Genomic DNA, 15100 nt, shown 5'->3' on the forward strand with positions numbered 1-15100 from the left:
TTTTTATTGTTCATTCTTTGCTCATACTGACTGAGAACTTGCCATCCTCCTGCCTCTTCCGCCCAAGGAGCTGGTTTACAGGTGTCTATAAACATACCTGCCTGTTTACCATCTGTTTTCTATTGAATAATGCATATTATTAAAATTTTGAAATAGGGCCTAACTCTGAAGCCCTGGCTTTCCTGGAATTCACTGTGTAAAGAAGTCACTGCTGACCCTAAATTAGCAGAGATACGTCTGCCTCTGCCTCCCAAGTGTAAGGATTAAAGGTATATGCCATCATGCCCACCTAGAACATATTTTTAATATCTACTTTAAAGTCTTTATTTTAAGCCAGCAATATGAGTGTGTAGCCCATTGGTCTTAGCTTTTTTATTTTTTTCCTGTCTTTATATGTGTCTTTCTATGTTATTAAAAACTGACCATTTTAGGTCATATATTATAACAACACTAGATTCTGGGTTTTTATTGTTGTTGTTTTTTTTTTTTTCCACCTTAAGGTTTTAATGCCACTTTATTTTTTAAATTAATTTCTATAATAAATATAGTCTTATTTTTAGTTTTACATTTGGTTCCTAGGACGCACCCTGTGTCTGTGGAGTTTGATAGTGCCTGTGTTTAGAAGCTGTGATTAAGCTAAGTCAGTTATTATAATATCTAAGTCATGGTGCATCTCTCATGACAGAGGAGTGCTGTGTAAGACAGACTGGATTTTACTTCCTGCTGCCTCCGTGGCTGTCTTCTCTTCCCACATCCTAGCTCTGTGCTTCTCTGGTCTCCTTTTTCATGCTGTCCAACTCGGCCAAGCCCAGGCACATCCGTTCCAGTTCTAGCTGTGACCCGGAACTAGACTATGGCTGTCGCTGCCTGCACTTGCCCCCTTCCAGCATCTTTACTTCTACTGACAGCACGGTTGTGCTGAATGAATTCTCTTTGGCCAGTGCAGAGATAAACATGTGCACTGACTATACTGATGGCAATAAACATAGCTAGAATGTTGTTATCCACAAGTTATATTTTAATTTAAAAATAATTTAAAATATTGAATATTAAATGCTAAGATATAGTTAGCTTTAATATGAATATAACAAAGAAATGAAATGTATACTATAAACATGAGCTAAATAAATTCAGTAAACAAGATGTAATCTAGTTGAGCTGATGAAATTATGGTCCATGCCTTTAATCCTAGCACTCAGGAGGCAGAGGCAGGTGGATCTCTATGAGTCGGAGGCCAGCCTGGCCTACAGAGACTATTTCAGGACAGCCAAGGTTACTCAGAGAAACCCTGTGTTGAAAATCCAAAACTAAATGAAAAGGTTCAGAACCCTATTTGAACCTTCACGTCATTACAAGTAAAGCCTAAGCCGAGCTGCTCGCTGTTCCTCAGGTCTGCAAGGAGAGTATTTGTGAGTCATTCTTAACCACAGTGGGAGTCCTGCTTCTGGTCTTGCTTCATGGATACACTGTTTCTTCTCTTATTTTCCTAGTTTGATGGAAAATGTGCATGCTCTATTAATTATGATCTCTTGGTAATTTTTTATTTTGTCTAAATATGAAAGGTAGAGTTTTTTTCTCCAGAAAAAAAATAAGTACTTGGTGATGAATTAAAAAACTAACTTCTGCCTTTATGCTTGACCTTTTTCATTTCAGAAGTCATGATAAAGGGAAAAAAAGAGAGGTTTTTGGAAATATTTCAAATTAACTTGTGTTTGATGACCATGGGGGTGGAGGATGTTTTATTCTGGATAAACACACCATCACACAAATACATAAAATAATTATAACATTCAAAATGTAAAGTACATATAAATAAATCTAACAATCAATGGATACATGAAACACCCATGGGAAAAATAATAAAGCATTATTACATGAAAGTAATACCATGAAATGACATGTGGCACACATAGTTTAGAAAACAATGTGGCTGGGCAATGGTGGCACATTCCTCCAATACCATCACTCAGGAGGCAGAGGCAGGAAGATCTTTGTGAGTTCAAGGCCATTCTGGTCTTGTTCCAGGATAGCCAGGTCTGCAAAGAGAAACCCTGTCTTGGAAAAACAAACAAAAAACCCAAAACAAACCAAACACCAACTTACCCCTCCTCCCCCAAACCAAAACCAAACTCAAAACCCCTCAGTGTCATGGTCTGGAGTTATTGTTTAATAGATGGGTGCTTGCCTAGCATGCTGAATGTCCTAGGTTCAATCCCATGGAGAAAATCTCAGTGCTGTCCTGTTGCTCAATTTGACCAATGCAATCTCACCAGATTCCTTAGTATTTACTTTTGAATTATATGTGAGAACAAAAACTCCCTAGGCAAAAATAACATAATGTATTCATTGCAGACAAGACAGACTCACTGGTGATAACTTACTAGTGGAATTGTAATCATGGACCAGAGTCTCATGGATAGCCATAAATCAACTTAATCAGGATCCTTTAAAAAGGAATCCCAATTTTCTTGAGTATCTTTAACAGAGATAGACACTTATTAAAAATTGCTTATATTAGAGAACAGTTAAATAATATTGCAACACAAATATCAAATGACGGTGACAGGGCTTGTTTTTAACAGGACTGCCTAGTAAAGGGAGGCAAAGGTGGCTCTGCTAAGCTGCCTGGAACAATGGGTAACTAAACCGAAATAACAGTTGGGCTGAGTCACGTTGTCTGTTTTCCAAGGTTCAAACCAAAGATATCCTAAAGAGAAATAAATACTTGCTTCTCCTTTTAACATCACTACTTCAACAAACTACTGAGACCTTGAATGATTAAAATTTTCCCCTAGGAGAAGGAAAGGCTGAGGCCAGGTGCTTGTCAGTCTCCAGGAAAAAGACTTCGTGCAGTCTGACAGTTCTGTCAGACGGCCTTTCAAGAGAGATGGAGCTGGGACATGGATGGTCAGAGATGGATGGCCTCACATCTTGACCCGGACTGCTGGCTTGTGCTTACCTCTTGCTTTCTGTTTTATCCTAAACGTACTCTCAGGACCAGTGAAGATGGATTTGGGGTGGAGGGTCACTGGACTGCATTGTTTCTCATCCGAATTTGACCACAGTGAACACATCATTCTCTGCTTTTCACTAATTCTCTTTGAGCTATTGAAGATATTGAAGATGAGGGGCAGAACCTGACTCCTTGGGATGCTGGTGCCCAGGCTCTGACCCTAACAGCCCCAGGAATATCACTGGAACTTAATCTCTTTGAGCTGAAGTTTTTGAGGAATGATCAGTATTTAGAAAGTAAAGTTTTAAGTGCCTAAGTGCCACTGTTAATGATGTACCTACACTCTCTGGTCCTTTTTCAGTAGCCCATACTGCCATGCTGTTATTTACCCCAACACAACTCATTCAGCACTCAAACCTATAGGCATAACACCAAATTAGAAATTTTACTATCAGAGTACAGGGCTTGTGCTCGAATGTGCTCTCCTCCCCATGGTGTCAGCTATGGAGCGTTGTCTAACTCTTTTCTAGATTTGGAAAAGACTGCTAAAGAAGCCTTTCTGTTAACAACTCACAAGGAAATCTTTTTTTATGTGCTTAGGATTAGAAGACCAGCTTATTCTTAGAGTCTTCTGAAATAAAATCATGTAAGCAATGCTTTTCCTCATATTTTGAATAATTTCTATTCTGCCTACTCAGTTGCTTCAAGGTTTCTATAATTGTATTGCTGTGGCCTCTTGCAGAATACAGTTAGTGTATTTCTTTAGGAAGTTAGCATGCCAGCCAGCTGTCAGCCTTATGATATACCTGGTGTCTGATGTCAGGGGAAGCACAATTCAATTTTAAACCAAGTTTTCTGCATGACAGTGCAGATGGGCTGCCACAGTCTCTCTTATTGCTGCTTTCTTTGAAATTCCCCACTCTACAAGGTCTATTTTTATTTTTCAATCTTTTGTGTGAGATGAAACCATCACTAACTGACTTTGTCTTTAGTTAAAAATCAATGCATTGAGTGAAATAGTCTGTGCTTGCATTGCCCCTTCTCATTTTTACAGATAAAATACCACTGCCTGTGTAGCTTGTGACTTGTCTAAACATGTTGAAAGCATTCACTATACGGCATAACACTCAGGCTCTGAGAGAGAACTCTGACAAGTTCACTCAAAGGGAAAAGAGGAATAATTGATAAAAGGCACTGCAGATAATGATGCCAGCCAGTGATTGGAAATGCATCATCCCACCTTTTAATGAATTAGATTTGTCAACAGCCAATGTTTTATGCACTACTTCTAATAAAAGTGGCACATGAGGAATTGCAGTTCTTTGAGGGTGGCTTCTTCAAAGCTTTAGGGTATCTTCAATTTGAAGATATTTTTAAATAATAGATATTTAAAAGTATGTTTAAATAATATTAAGGTTATGACACAAACGCCAAATGACAAGATCTGGGAGTTTCAAAGCAGCAGCTGACATGCTGTCACTGCCTCACGGAGAACTGTGTTTAAATTAGAGGGTAGCAGGCTGATTTGGGGGTTTTCTGTCAGTTTAACTTTAAGTTCTCCTGTTGTTTTGGTTGGTGTCACAACCTTAATGTCAACTTTTCAAATAGATCTCTACATTTCCTTTAGTTTGGGGTCATTAAAAAATGCATCTGATAAATCTAAGTGGCATAAATAGGTCACACTGAAGTGAAGGTTCTTGCTTCCTGGAACTGAGTGACAGCTAATACCTACCATGTCAAGGAAAAAGTTAGCTCAGGAGTCTTTGTAAGTTTTGTTTTGCAGATGCATTTGCTTTAGAAAAACATGAAACCAAATAACAAGATATGATGTTGGTATAGTTTGGCATACTCTGTTTTCATTGCATTCCTAATCCTAGTGGTTTAATATTGGCAATTTTTGCTTCTGTTATTATTACTAAACATGAAACAGCAGGTGATCATGGAAGAGAGAAAGGTCTGGTGATTGAGAGATGCTAAGATATTTTTTCAGGTTGGAATTTTATCTTTATTTCTGTCTTAATTTACTATTTTTGACCCACTGGCTCTTGCCATTTATCATTTTTAAATCACCACAATTCTGAAGTTGTTTTTTTTTTCCTTAACCACAGTACTTAAAACATCAAGAGAGAATTTTAATTTTAAAGCAAATATAGATATTTCTAAATTTAGAGGAAGCTTTTCAATAAGTCAATTGGAACACACTGTGTACCTCCATTACATAAAATGTCTTCTGATATGGAAACGAATTGTGGTCTTTTAAATAGCTGAGACCCAGCTAGCTTTGTGCAAATTCATTCATACAAGTCTCAGAGGTATGTATTTAATAAAGACATGTAGTGCATCTCACTTACATATTTAATGTCCTTCGGTGTCAAATGATGTTCTGGTGACTGCTTGTGGAAGAATGATAGCATTGCCTTTGGTGTTTCTGTTAGATCATTTGATTCCAGAAATAGCTTTCTAATGGGATACAATATATACTTTAATATTTGTTCAATAATACCAAGGGATAATACTCACTGAGTTGTTTCTATATGCTATAGTCTTCAAAGTGCAATCTGTGGATTTTCTTGTGTGATCTTGATAGAAATGCTAGAGAGAAGTTTACATAGCTCCTGCGTACCTCAGATGGACTCAGACAGAAACACCACTTCAGGGTTCGGCCAGACCCACAGGGTTCATGCTGCTTTGGAATTTATTAGAAAGACAGAACCTTGGAACTACTGAATATCTGCATTGTTAACAATAATGACTGAAATCAGATAAATGATTTTAAGCTGTGCTGCATTTTTATGTAGAATATTAGCTATCTTTTAAAACAATTTTGAAGTTTAAGTATGGTAAGTACGATACTCACATTCTGTCTTTATGCTGATTGGGGGATTTGCTGTCATTGTAGTGCAGAGTTAAACACAGCAGAGACAGCCTAGGCCACAAGGATCTTGAACGGAATTGGATGAAGAACAGAATAAAATCTTCCAGAACACAAACAGTCCTTTCCTTCCATCCAGGTAAAATTTTTAGCATTTACAACTTCATTGAGTTGTTTCTAGAAGCAATCAGCCTGAGTTTATTCTTACCTCTGATTTCTAGTTTCAGGAAACTTATAACTCAATACCTTAGATTTCTTATCCAGAAGATAAAGGGTAAAGCCCGTACGTTACAGGTCGTAGGATAAATACATGCAGGTATATGAAAGATTCACTTCTCTCTTTTGTAATTAACTGGTATTTTCTTAGTTGTGGTTCCCATCTTTATGTGTGGGGGTGTCTACATTTACATGTACAGATGCACCTGCATGTGTGTGCATGTGGTAGTCATGGGTCAACATTCCAGTGCCCTTCCTTAAGATTGATTGCTCTTTATCTTTGTTTTTCCAGACAGATTGAACCTGGAGCTCTTTGATTCGGGGGTTTGTAGCTAGCTGTCTCAGCTGAGTTTCTATTGCTGTGATAAAGACCTCGAGTAAAAGCAACTTTGATTTATGTCAGTTTGTCATTGAAAGATGTCAAGGCAGGAAGCCCAAAAGTAGAAACTAAGGCAAATTCCATGGTAAAATGCTTCTTAATAGTTTTCTTTCCCTGGTCTTCTCATCCTGCTTTCTTATGCCTTTGGAGACCCCCTGCCTAAGGGTGGCACTGTGGGTTGGGCCCTACCATTTATTGTTAATCAATATAATGTTTTGCAGACTTGCCTAGGGGCCATCTGATGGCAGTCTTCCAGCTAAAGGCACCCTCCTCCCAGATGGTGTCACTGGTGTCAAGTTGACAAAAACAACCAGCACACCAGCCAGTGAGCTTTATTTATATTTACCTGTGTACATACCTGCATCCTGAACTGAAGCCCTCATGTATGTATGGAAGAAACTTTTCTGAGTAATCTCCCTACCACCTGTCTCCAGCTAATTTTTTTTTAAATGGCATTTTACTCTAGCTAGCCTCCCCACACATTTGTGCTCCTCCTGTGTCCACTTCCTGAGTGCTGTGTGTCACCACAGCCAGCTGTGTCCCACCCCTGAATATATTCACACTTCATACATGTTCTTTCCACTCTGTGATAAGTTATCAAATACTTTTTGTTAGAAAAGCTCACCACAAACCCCACAAACTGAGATATTTTCTGTTTGAGTCCAAACCACAAACTTTTGTTTTTGGGTTCTCTACAGTTATCTTCCTGTGCCAGCCTTGGCCCTGCATCCCAGTAGATGCCACGTAGATTGTATGATGTTTAACCTGCATGGTTTCAAATGAAAGTGAAGTAAGTGTGTTAATGTCATATTGCAGTTTTCAACTCCTGTGCTTCAGTGCACTGCCTCCCGCCACCACTGCCACCGTCCTGTAATCTCAGCTCCCCAGGAAGATAACAACTAAAGTCAGCCAGAATAGGACTATTTTTCAAAACTGCATAAAGATAATGTGATGTGAGGCCATTTGAAAAACCTCTTCCAATAAGCAATACAGAAAAATTAGGTGCGTAGAGCATGTTTGTTTAAATGCTAGAAGCTCAAGAACCTGGTTTGTTTCCTTCTGTGTGAACATAATTTAGACATAATTACCTGCGTCCTTGGAGGAATAGTGGCTTGGTATGCAAATGCACTTAACAATGAATGTTTCAGAAGCACATCTACAGTGGGAGGTTGGGAGTAACACTTTGCATGCTTACCTGTAAAAGGCATCAGGATAAAAATGCTTAGTGAGAAGAATACCCAGGGGAGCATTTATGCTTCCAGAATGGGTTCCTAAACTGAAAGCATTTAATTTGCCACATCTGGGGTGGCCCAGGTGTTTAGGTATTTAGCAAGTGTCTCCAGCCATTCACTTTTAGTTGGCTTTGAACTGTGCTTTTTAAAAAGCTTTGTAACAGGCAAGTAGTACTGGGTAGGAAAAAGGGGAGGGGGGGCAGGGAGAGGGGCTTCTGTTGGTTTATCTTTTGTAATATTGTGCTCTTTAATAATTTTTCGGCCTCTGAGCCTGCCTTGTTTACATTCTATGGCTTGTTGCCATGCCTACCAGTGCACCCCAGGCAAATCCTTACTCTTCTGCTTTTTGTTTTGTGTTTTTATTTTTCATCTTGTCTTAAAGGACCCGTTTTCTAAATCAATCAGTCTGTATATTTATAGGTAATCCTACAAAATGATCAAAAAATTCTCTTTTCAACAAAAACCTTAAACTAAAGCTAGGGGTTGAAGTTCATTTAGAATCTGTAGACAATATTTAAGAAAAAGGAAAATTACTAGGAAAGAGTAAAATAGGAAGTAGAAAGTATCAGTGTTGTGTTTATAAAAATGTGTGTTTATTAAAAATGCTCATTATACTATATTTGCAAATCTCAAAGTTATTTTAGCTACTTTTCTTACCTTAATGCTTTCAGCTTTGGAGGGAGATAATTATATTCCCTCCCTAAAGGATTAATATAAAACCTTCCTAAGTGGTTTACAAAAGGAGTTAAACAGGAATCCTCACAGATTAAGGCAAGAAGACAAAACAAAGTTAAGACAGACAAGCCAAACTTTTGTCCCTTTGGTGACCCACAGTGCACCTCTAGCCCCAAGAGAACAGCCAGTGTTTTTATTAACAGTAACTTCTAAGGCTGTCTTACAGTGTTCAAGATAGAGTTAGGGAAGCATGGATTGCCATTGGGAGAACAGTCAGAATCTGTCCTAGTCCTTTGTGTTTGTTCACCTTCAGGTGAATTCAGAAGTAGTTGGAGATCAAAGGGTGAAGTGAGGGTTTTTTTTATTTTCTCTACTTTATCTTCTGAGACAGAGCTCTCCCTAACTTGGAGCTTGCCAATTCTTCCAAAAAGACTTTTAATTTTTTGTCTGTTGATGTTTGGTCTGTTGCTATGTATTGTAATGCTAAATTCTGTGTGCGAGTCTAGGCTGTGAGTGTCTGATTTACTAGTCTTTGTTGTCTACACCTCGCTACTTAATTTAAAACAGTTGAGGGGTTGAGGATTGGTCCTTTGCTGTGTATTGTAATGCTAAATACTGGCCTGGTTGCCTCCGTCAGGAGGAGATCCTTACTTACACCAAGTACTGTTATGTAACCCTGCCTACCCCACCCCCTATGTTATCCCTGCTTGGTCACTAAAGATACCTACAGCCTATAGCTGGGCAGAAGTGAGATAGGTGGGGTTTCAGTTCCTGGGCTTGGGGTCTGAGTCAGGAGACCATGGGAGGAAAAAAAGATGGTGGGAATACTATGGGGTACGTGCATCATGAAAACATGGTTATGTGGGCTAGCCAATTGGGGCAGGAGTGGTCCAAGAGGAACTTGACAAATTGCAACAGGATTATTGATAGCAACTTAGATACTTAGATACTTAAGATAGCTTAGAGTGTAGATATTTGCTCAACTCTAGTGCTTTAAATGCTTATCATAAGTATAAAGATTGTGTGTCTTTTTATCTGGGAAATAAATTATCTAAGGCTGCTTTGACCCCCCAGATAAAATACTTACCATGACATGCTTTGTATGAATTTAGTTTAACCATCAGTGAATTAATTATTTTTTTTACTGAACTGTAGAATTAAAACATAAATTTCAAGGCTGTAGAACAAAATATTAAATATCAAGACAGTAGTTCTACAATTAAAAGCACTCACTATGGATGATCCTGTCTTCATTTTGCAGCTTGGAGGTGACAGGCATGTACCACCTCATCCCTCAGAAGCCCCTCAGCCCTTCATTTTTCACATTGATGCTGAATAGGTTCTGGGAAGTGCTTTACCCACTGAGCCATTTCCCTAGCTTCTATGTGATAATGTTTACTATGATTTTTTTTAAATGTATTTTTTACTGAGTATATAAGGCATGTTGATTATTAAAGAATGGCATTTTGCTAGGTTATCAAGGATGGTTTTCTGTAGTTATCAAGTAAAAGTTTTCTTGTAAGTTGACTTTTAGGTGCAGTCTCTCCTGAAGCAATTATTATTATTGTTATTTGTGGTGGTCCATTTGTTTTGCCCTGCTGGGGACTGAACTCAAGGCATAATGTATCTTAGGCAAACACTCTACCACTGAGATCTAGCCTAGTCCTCCAAAATGATTAGTCAAAGTTCTTTACTTCTTCCAAGTTTAGTTGTTATGGTTACATTTCAAAAACCTGTCAAGAATATGTTAGGTACATTTACTCTTCATTTAATAATTAAAGGCCCTAATATAGGAATCTCTACACACAACTCGTATATTTTATGTTCTTTAAGCTTTGGTGTGTGATTTCTCTCCCAGCAGATAAATACTGGGTGTAGAGCTTTCATCCCAGTTACAGTCATTGGTCTGGTAATCCTGTGAGTCAATCTACACAAAACAAGAAGCTCATATCAAACTCCTGGCAGGTTTAGTTCAAATTAAAATGCATGTTCAACTGTAGAGATTGTCAAGTGTGGAAATAATATTTGTCCAGCTGGACAGCTTTCTTTTGTAGTTGCTAAATGAAAGTTGAGATTCTGTCTGCTCTTTGAAAGCTTCTGTGTCAGGAACATAATTTGGACGGTTTGTGGTTTGACAGGGATTATTAAAATCAGATGAAGTGAAGGGAAGCAAGTCTGAGAGGGCGAAATTGACACTGACACTCCTATTATGTGCAGCTTGCATCGTGATGACTCTGTTGATAGGACGGAGTCACTACTGGGATATGTTGCACAGCCAATAAAGTAAAAAGCAAGTTTACTGAAGGATTTTGGATTTAACATGAAGACATCCAACACTTATTTCTCTGATTGCTTTTTAAATAGACTTTCAAGTTGCTTCTTATGAATTTGTTTTAACCATCAGCGAGTCATCCTGCCACTGAACTATACATTTAATAGTATAGTAGCAAGACTGTGTAACAGAATATTAATATTGAAGAAGCAGATTACATAATTAAAACCATAGAATTTTCAAATCAGACAAGTCCTTAAAGTTATTTCTTTCTAATTTCTAAAGAGGTATTACACTTAATTTTATTTGAGAGCTTAAGTCTTAAAATTTGACTTTTTATTATAGGTATATTTAAGAAAATAATGTTTAAAAATTTTTCTAGAGCTATCCGAATACTTTATTCACAATTGTAGGTAGCCCTTTCCTGTTAAAACTCAATACACAAATTTGTTACTATAATTATATGTTTTCTTTAAATGATATCTACATGGTAGGATAAATACCTTTTATAGATATAATTCTCTACTCAAAGTATCCTTATTATAAGTGGTCCAAGCAAGGAGACTGTTTTAAGGTATCAAATTGAGTTACAGTTGAAAAAATATCAATAAATATCCAGCAAAGCAAAGAAACTGGTCATGTTGCATATTGTTTGAAACCCCCAGGATAGTGAAACCACCAGATAAATTGTAAAATAAGAATCCAAGTGCCCATATGCAAAGTAGACTCAAATCAGGTGTCCTGCATTTCACTTCACTTTCATTCTAACATCAACTGCCTGAAGTTCAGCATGTGTCTTTAAGACTTTCCTTCTTGTTACTTCTAGGAGACACAGTCTCAAGCTGATTTCCTGGTCCTCAGCCTCTTATAATCTTGCCCTTCAGAGATGTTCCTTGAACTTCAGGTGCAGGATTTGTATTGTTATGGATATATAACAACTCAGCTGGTGCTGAGTATGACCAGTTTGTGTTTTAACCAATAATGGTTTTCTATAATGATCTACATCTGTTGCAGAGAAGTTTCTTTGATGACAGGTAATATACTTATCTGTGGGTAAATATATAAAATGCAACTAGGAATAATGCTGATTTAGTAAATTGGTTGAAATGGGTTCTCCTTTAAAATTGATAACCTCATTAATGCCAAGTAACTGGGTAGATTTCCAGTACCAGACATGATCTCCAGTCTGTTTACTGAGACAATTAGATAGCTGTTGGTTTTCACTAAGTTATGAGTACCACTGTTGTACCTGTAGGGATATCCTACCATGTGGGTCTTTTCTTCTTTTAAGTTTGTATGTGTAAAGGTGGTAGGACTACTGGCTTTTTTCTTCCTTTGGAAGCTTGTGTTGCACCTTCTGATCCTATGAAAACTAGTGATGGGGAAAATGCTTCCAGGCCAGATCCAACACAGATCCTCTAGTTCTGTCTTCAAAGTGTGTGGTATCTCCAGCAACCATGACTTTCCTCCAATATCTGAGAGCTAGATAAGGGCAATGGCAATTAGCCTATTAGTCCAGGAGTTTCTTGGACTTCCCTGCCCAATAACTTGAAAGGGAGTTCCTCAGACCTTGTTCTGGAGGGATTTTTGTTGTTGTTGTTGTTTTGTTTTATTTTTTTATAGCTCTTATGGGGAATCATGATTAGCACAAGTGACATAACTATTTAACTATGTATGTGTATGTATACACATACCCATTTTAATTTAACAGTGTGGCTGCCTAAACAAGACCCTAACAAGCACAACACATGCTAACATGAATGGTGGAAATCTCAGAAAGACTTACCTCTAAACAAAGTACTACAGTGAATAAAGGAAAAATAGTCTTCTCCCGGGATGAGCCCTCTAATTGGATTAGCGGATACTAATTGGTCAGCCCTGAAATCATATTCATCTAAGTAATACTAAATGGAGTAAATATGTTGTACTTATATATTTCTGCATATATAAATAAATATGTGTGTGTGTGTGTGTGTGTGTGTGTGTAGTGTGTGTGTGTGTGTAGCAGCAACAAAAAATGCTCAGTAATTTGAGAGAAGTCTCATGGCGGGGTGGATAATGAAAAGCAAAGGAGGGATGTGATGCAATTATATTTTAACTTAAAAAATACTTCCCTAATTTCAGTTGTTATCTTCAGGTTGTCTTTTCAAATTGCCTGTACCTCTGCACAGCTGTGGTGGTTTCAATATGCTTAGGTCCATTGGAAGTGGCATTATTAGGATGTGTTGTAGAGAGAACATCTTGTATATTGTATAGATGTATCATCTGTCAATTAAAAAAAAAAAAACACCTATGGCCTATGGCTTAGGTAGGAAATAGAAAGTTGGGGGGACATCAGGAGGAGAAAGAATTTGGGGAAAGAAGGAGAGCAGGAGATTCACCAGGCAGATGTGATGAGCAGCACCCATCCTACCAGGGCACAAGGAACCAGCTATGTGGCAGAATCTATGCTAGAATAAAGGGGTTATTCAAGTTATGTGTAGTCAAAGGAGAACCTAGCTATATGGCCAAGGGACTTGTAAATATATTTTGAATCTGACTTTTATTTCTGGAAATGTGGGACTAGGAGGAAGAACCATATTTTCCACAAAGTATGGCATTACTGGAGACCAAGTGGCCCTGTTAGAGGAAGCGTGTCACTGTAGGGGTGAGCTTTGAGGCTCCTATGCTCAAGCTCTGCCCAGTGTTGTTGAGATCCTCCTCCTGGCTGCCTTTGGATCAAAATGTAGACCTCTTAGCTCCTTCTCCATTACCAAGTCTGCCTAGATGCTGCCATGCTTCTTACCATGATAATAACAGACTGAACCTCTGAAACTGTAAGCCAGCCCTAATTAACTGTTTCTTTATAAGAGTTGCCTTGGTCGTGGTGTCTCTTCATGGCAATGGAAACTCCAAGACAACAGCCAAACTGATGCAGAAGATTTTATAATGCTTTCTCAAACGGAATGAGAAAATGTCTCATGAATGAACAAAGAGACACACATCAGGGTGTGTCTGTGATATCATTTCTGGAGAGATTTAATTGAATATGGAAGAACCAACTCAAATGTTCAGATACTCTCTATGAATGGGAACTGGAGACTGAATAACAGTAGACATAGCTGAGAACCAGCATTCATCTCTCTCTGCTTTCCAGGGATGAATGCAGTGTCCCGCTGCTTCATGTTCCAGCCTCTAGTCCTTCCTCACCATGATGAGCCATATTTCCTCGATCAAAAGTAAAGATTTCCTTCCCCTAAGGTGTGTTTATAAGATAATTTTTTGTATCACTGAGAAAAGTAACTAATTATTCAAAAGGATACAATGCTGGAATGGGCAGCTGAAAAGGGTATAGCCATGATAAATAAAGATGGGAATTGTGTTACAGTTTCTATGTGCTTTCTAGGTGTGCTACCTTCTCAAGACATGGAAGTCTTATTCACCTTGACAGCTCCCTGAACATCTATGCCACTATATAGGCATGGTTGATTAAATCCTTGGCTATGGGTGACTGAACTCAGTATATAATGGATTTATCTACATTGGAGATTGAAGAGAATATGAGAAAATGGGAACTGAATGTAGCAACCCACTTGTTTCTCTGCTGGAAAGTTCCCATTCAGAAAACTGCTATCAAGAATCAATCACCTTGTTGGAAGAAATTCAGGCACAAATAGCAAAAGACTCTTGGGAGACCCTCAGTATTTGAGCTCTGTGCCTGAAAGAAAAAGGAGAACAAAACCCAAATAATTGTGTGTTCTATCTAGAAGTATGAATCAGTGATGCCAGATGTGAAGTCCTTCCCTAGTTTTCAGCATGAAATAGCTGCTGGTATTTCTTTATTTATTTTATGTATAAAAGTACAATATAGCTGTTTTCAGACACACCAGAAAAGGGCATCAGATTTCATTACAGATGGTTGTGAGCCACCAAGTGGTTGCTGTGGATTGAGCTCAGGACCTCTGGAAGAGCACTCAGTGCTCTTATCCACTGATCCATCTCTCCAGCCCAGCAGCTGGTATTTTTATCACTGGAAGGAAATTAAGGGATTAAGTAATGAAGCCTTTGTTCTATCTCTGCAGGAACTGCTCAGCTCCCAACTTTCAGCCCTTTCAGACTGCTAGTTGAATTTGCAGGGGAAAAAAAGGTCCACTTTGAAAAGTGATTGAGGTGACCTATGAAAATGGTTCACTACTTTCTTGACCCAGAAAACTGCACAAAAATATCATGCAAATCAAGAGGTTCAAATCTTCATGTTCACTTTAAGAACACTCAGAAAACTTCCCAGGGCATCAAGAGTATGCATATGTGCAAAGCCACCAAGATTCTGAGGAATGTCTATATGCCATTCCAGAGATATAATGGTAAAGTCAGTAGGTGTGCCCAGGTCAAACAGAGAGGCTGGACACAGAGATGGTGGTCAAGAAAGAATGCTGGATTTTTGCTGCACATGCTTAACAATGCAGATTGTAATGCTGAAGTTAAGGGTTTAGGTGTAGATTCTATAGTCATTACACATCCA

General features: G+C 38.2%; 1 protein-coding gene across 1 annotated transcript in view; it reads left to right on the plus strand.

Moving 5' to 3' along the window:
• The window catches only part of KIAA0825, a gene marked incomplete at its 3' end in the record, with an annotated part of 180580 nt that overhangs the window by 13168 nt on the left and 152312 nt on the right, over positions 1–15100 (plus strand). Inside the window, exon 2 of the mRNA XM_080924848.1 lies at positions 5853–5964. The remainder of the gene's footprint in view (positions 1–5852; positions 5965–15100) is intronic.

The sequence above is a fragment of the Micromys minutus genome (assembly GCF_963924665.1).
Source record: "Micromys minutus genome assembly, chromosome: 11".
Classification (NCBI taxonomy): Eukaryota; Metazoa; Chordata; class Mammalia; order Rodentia; family Muridae; genus Micromys; species Micromys minutus.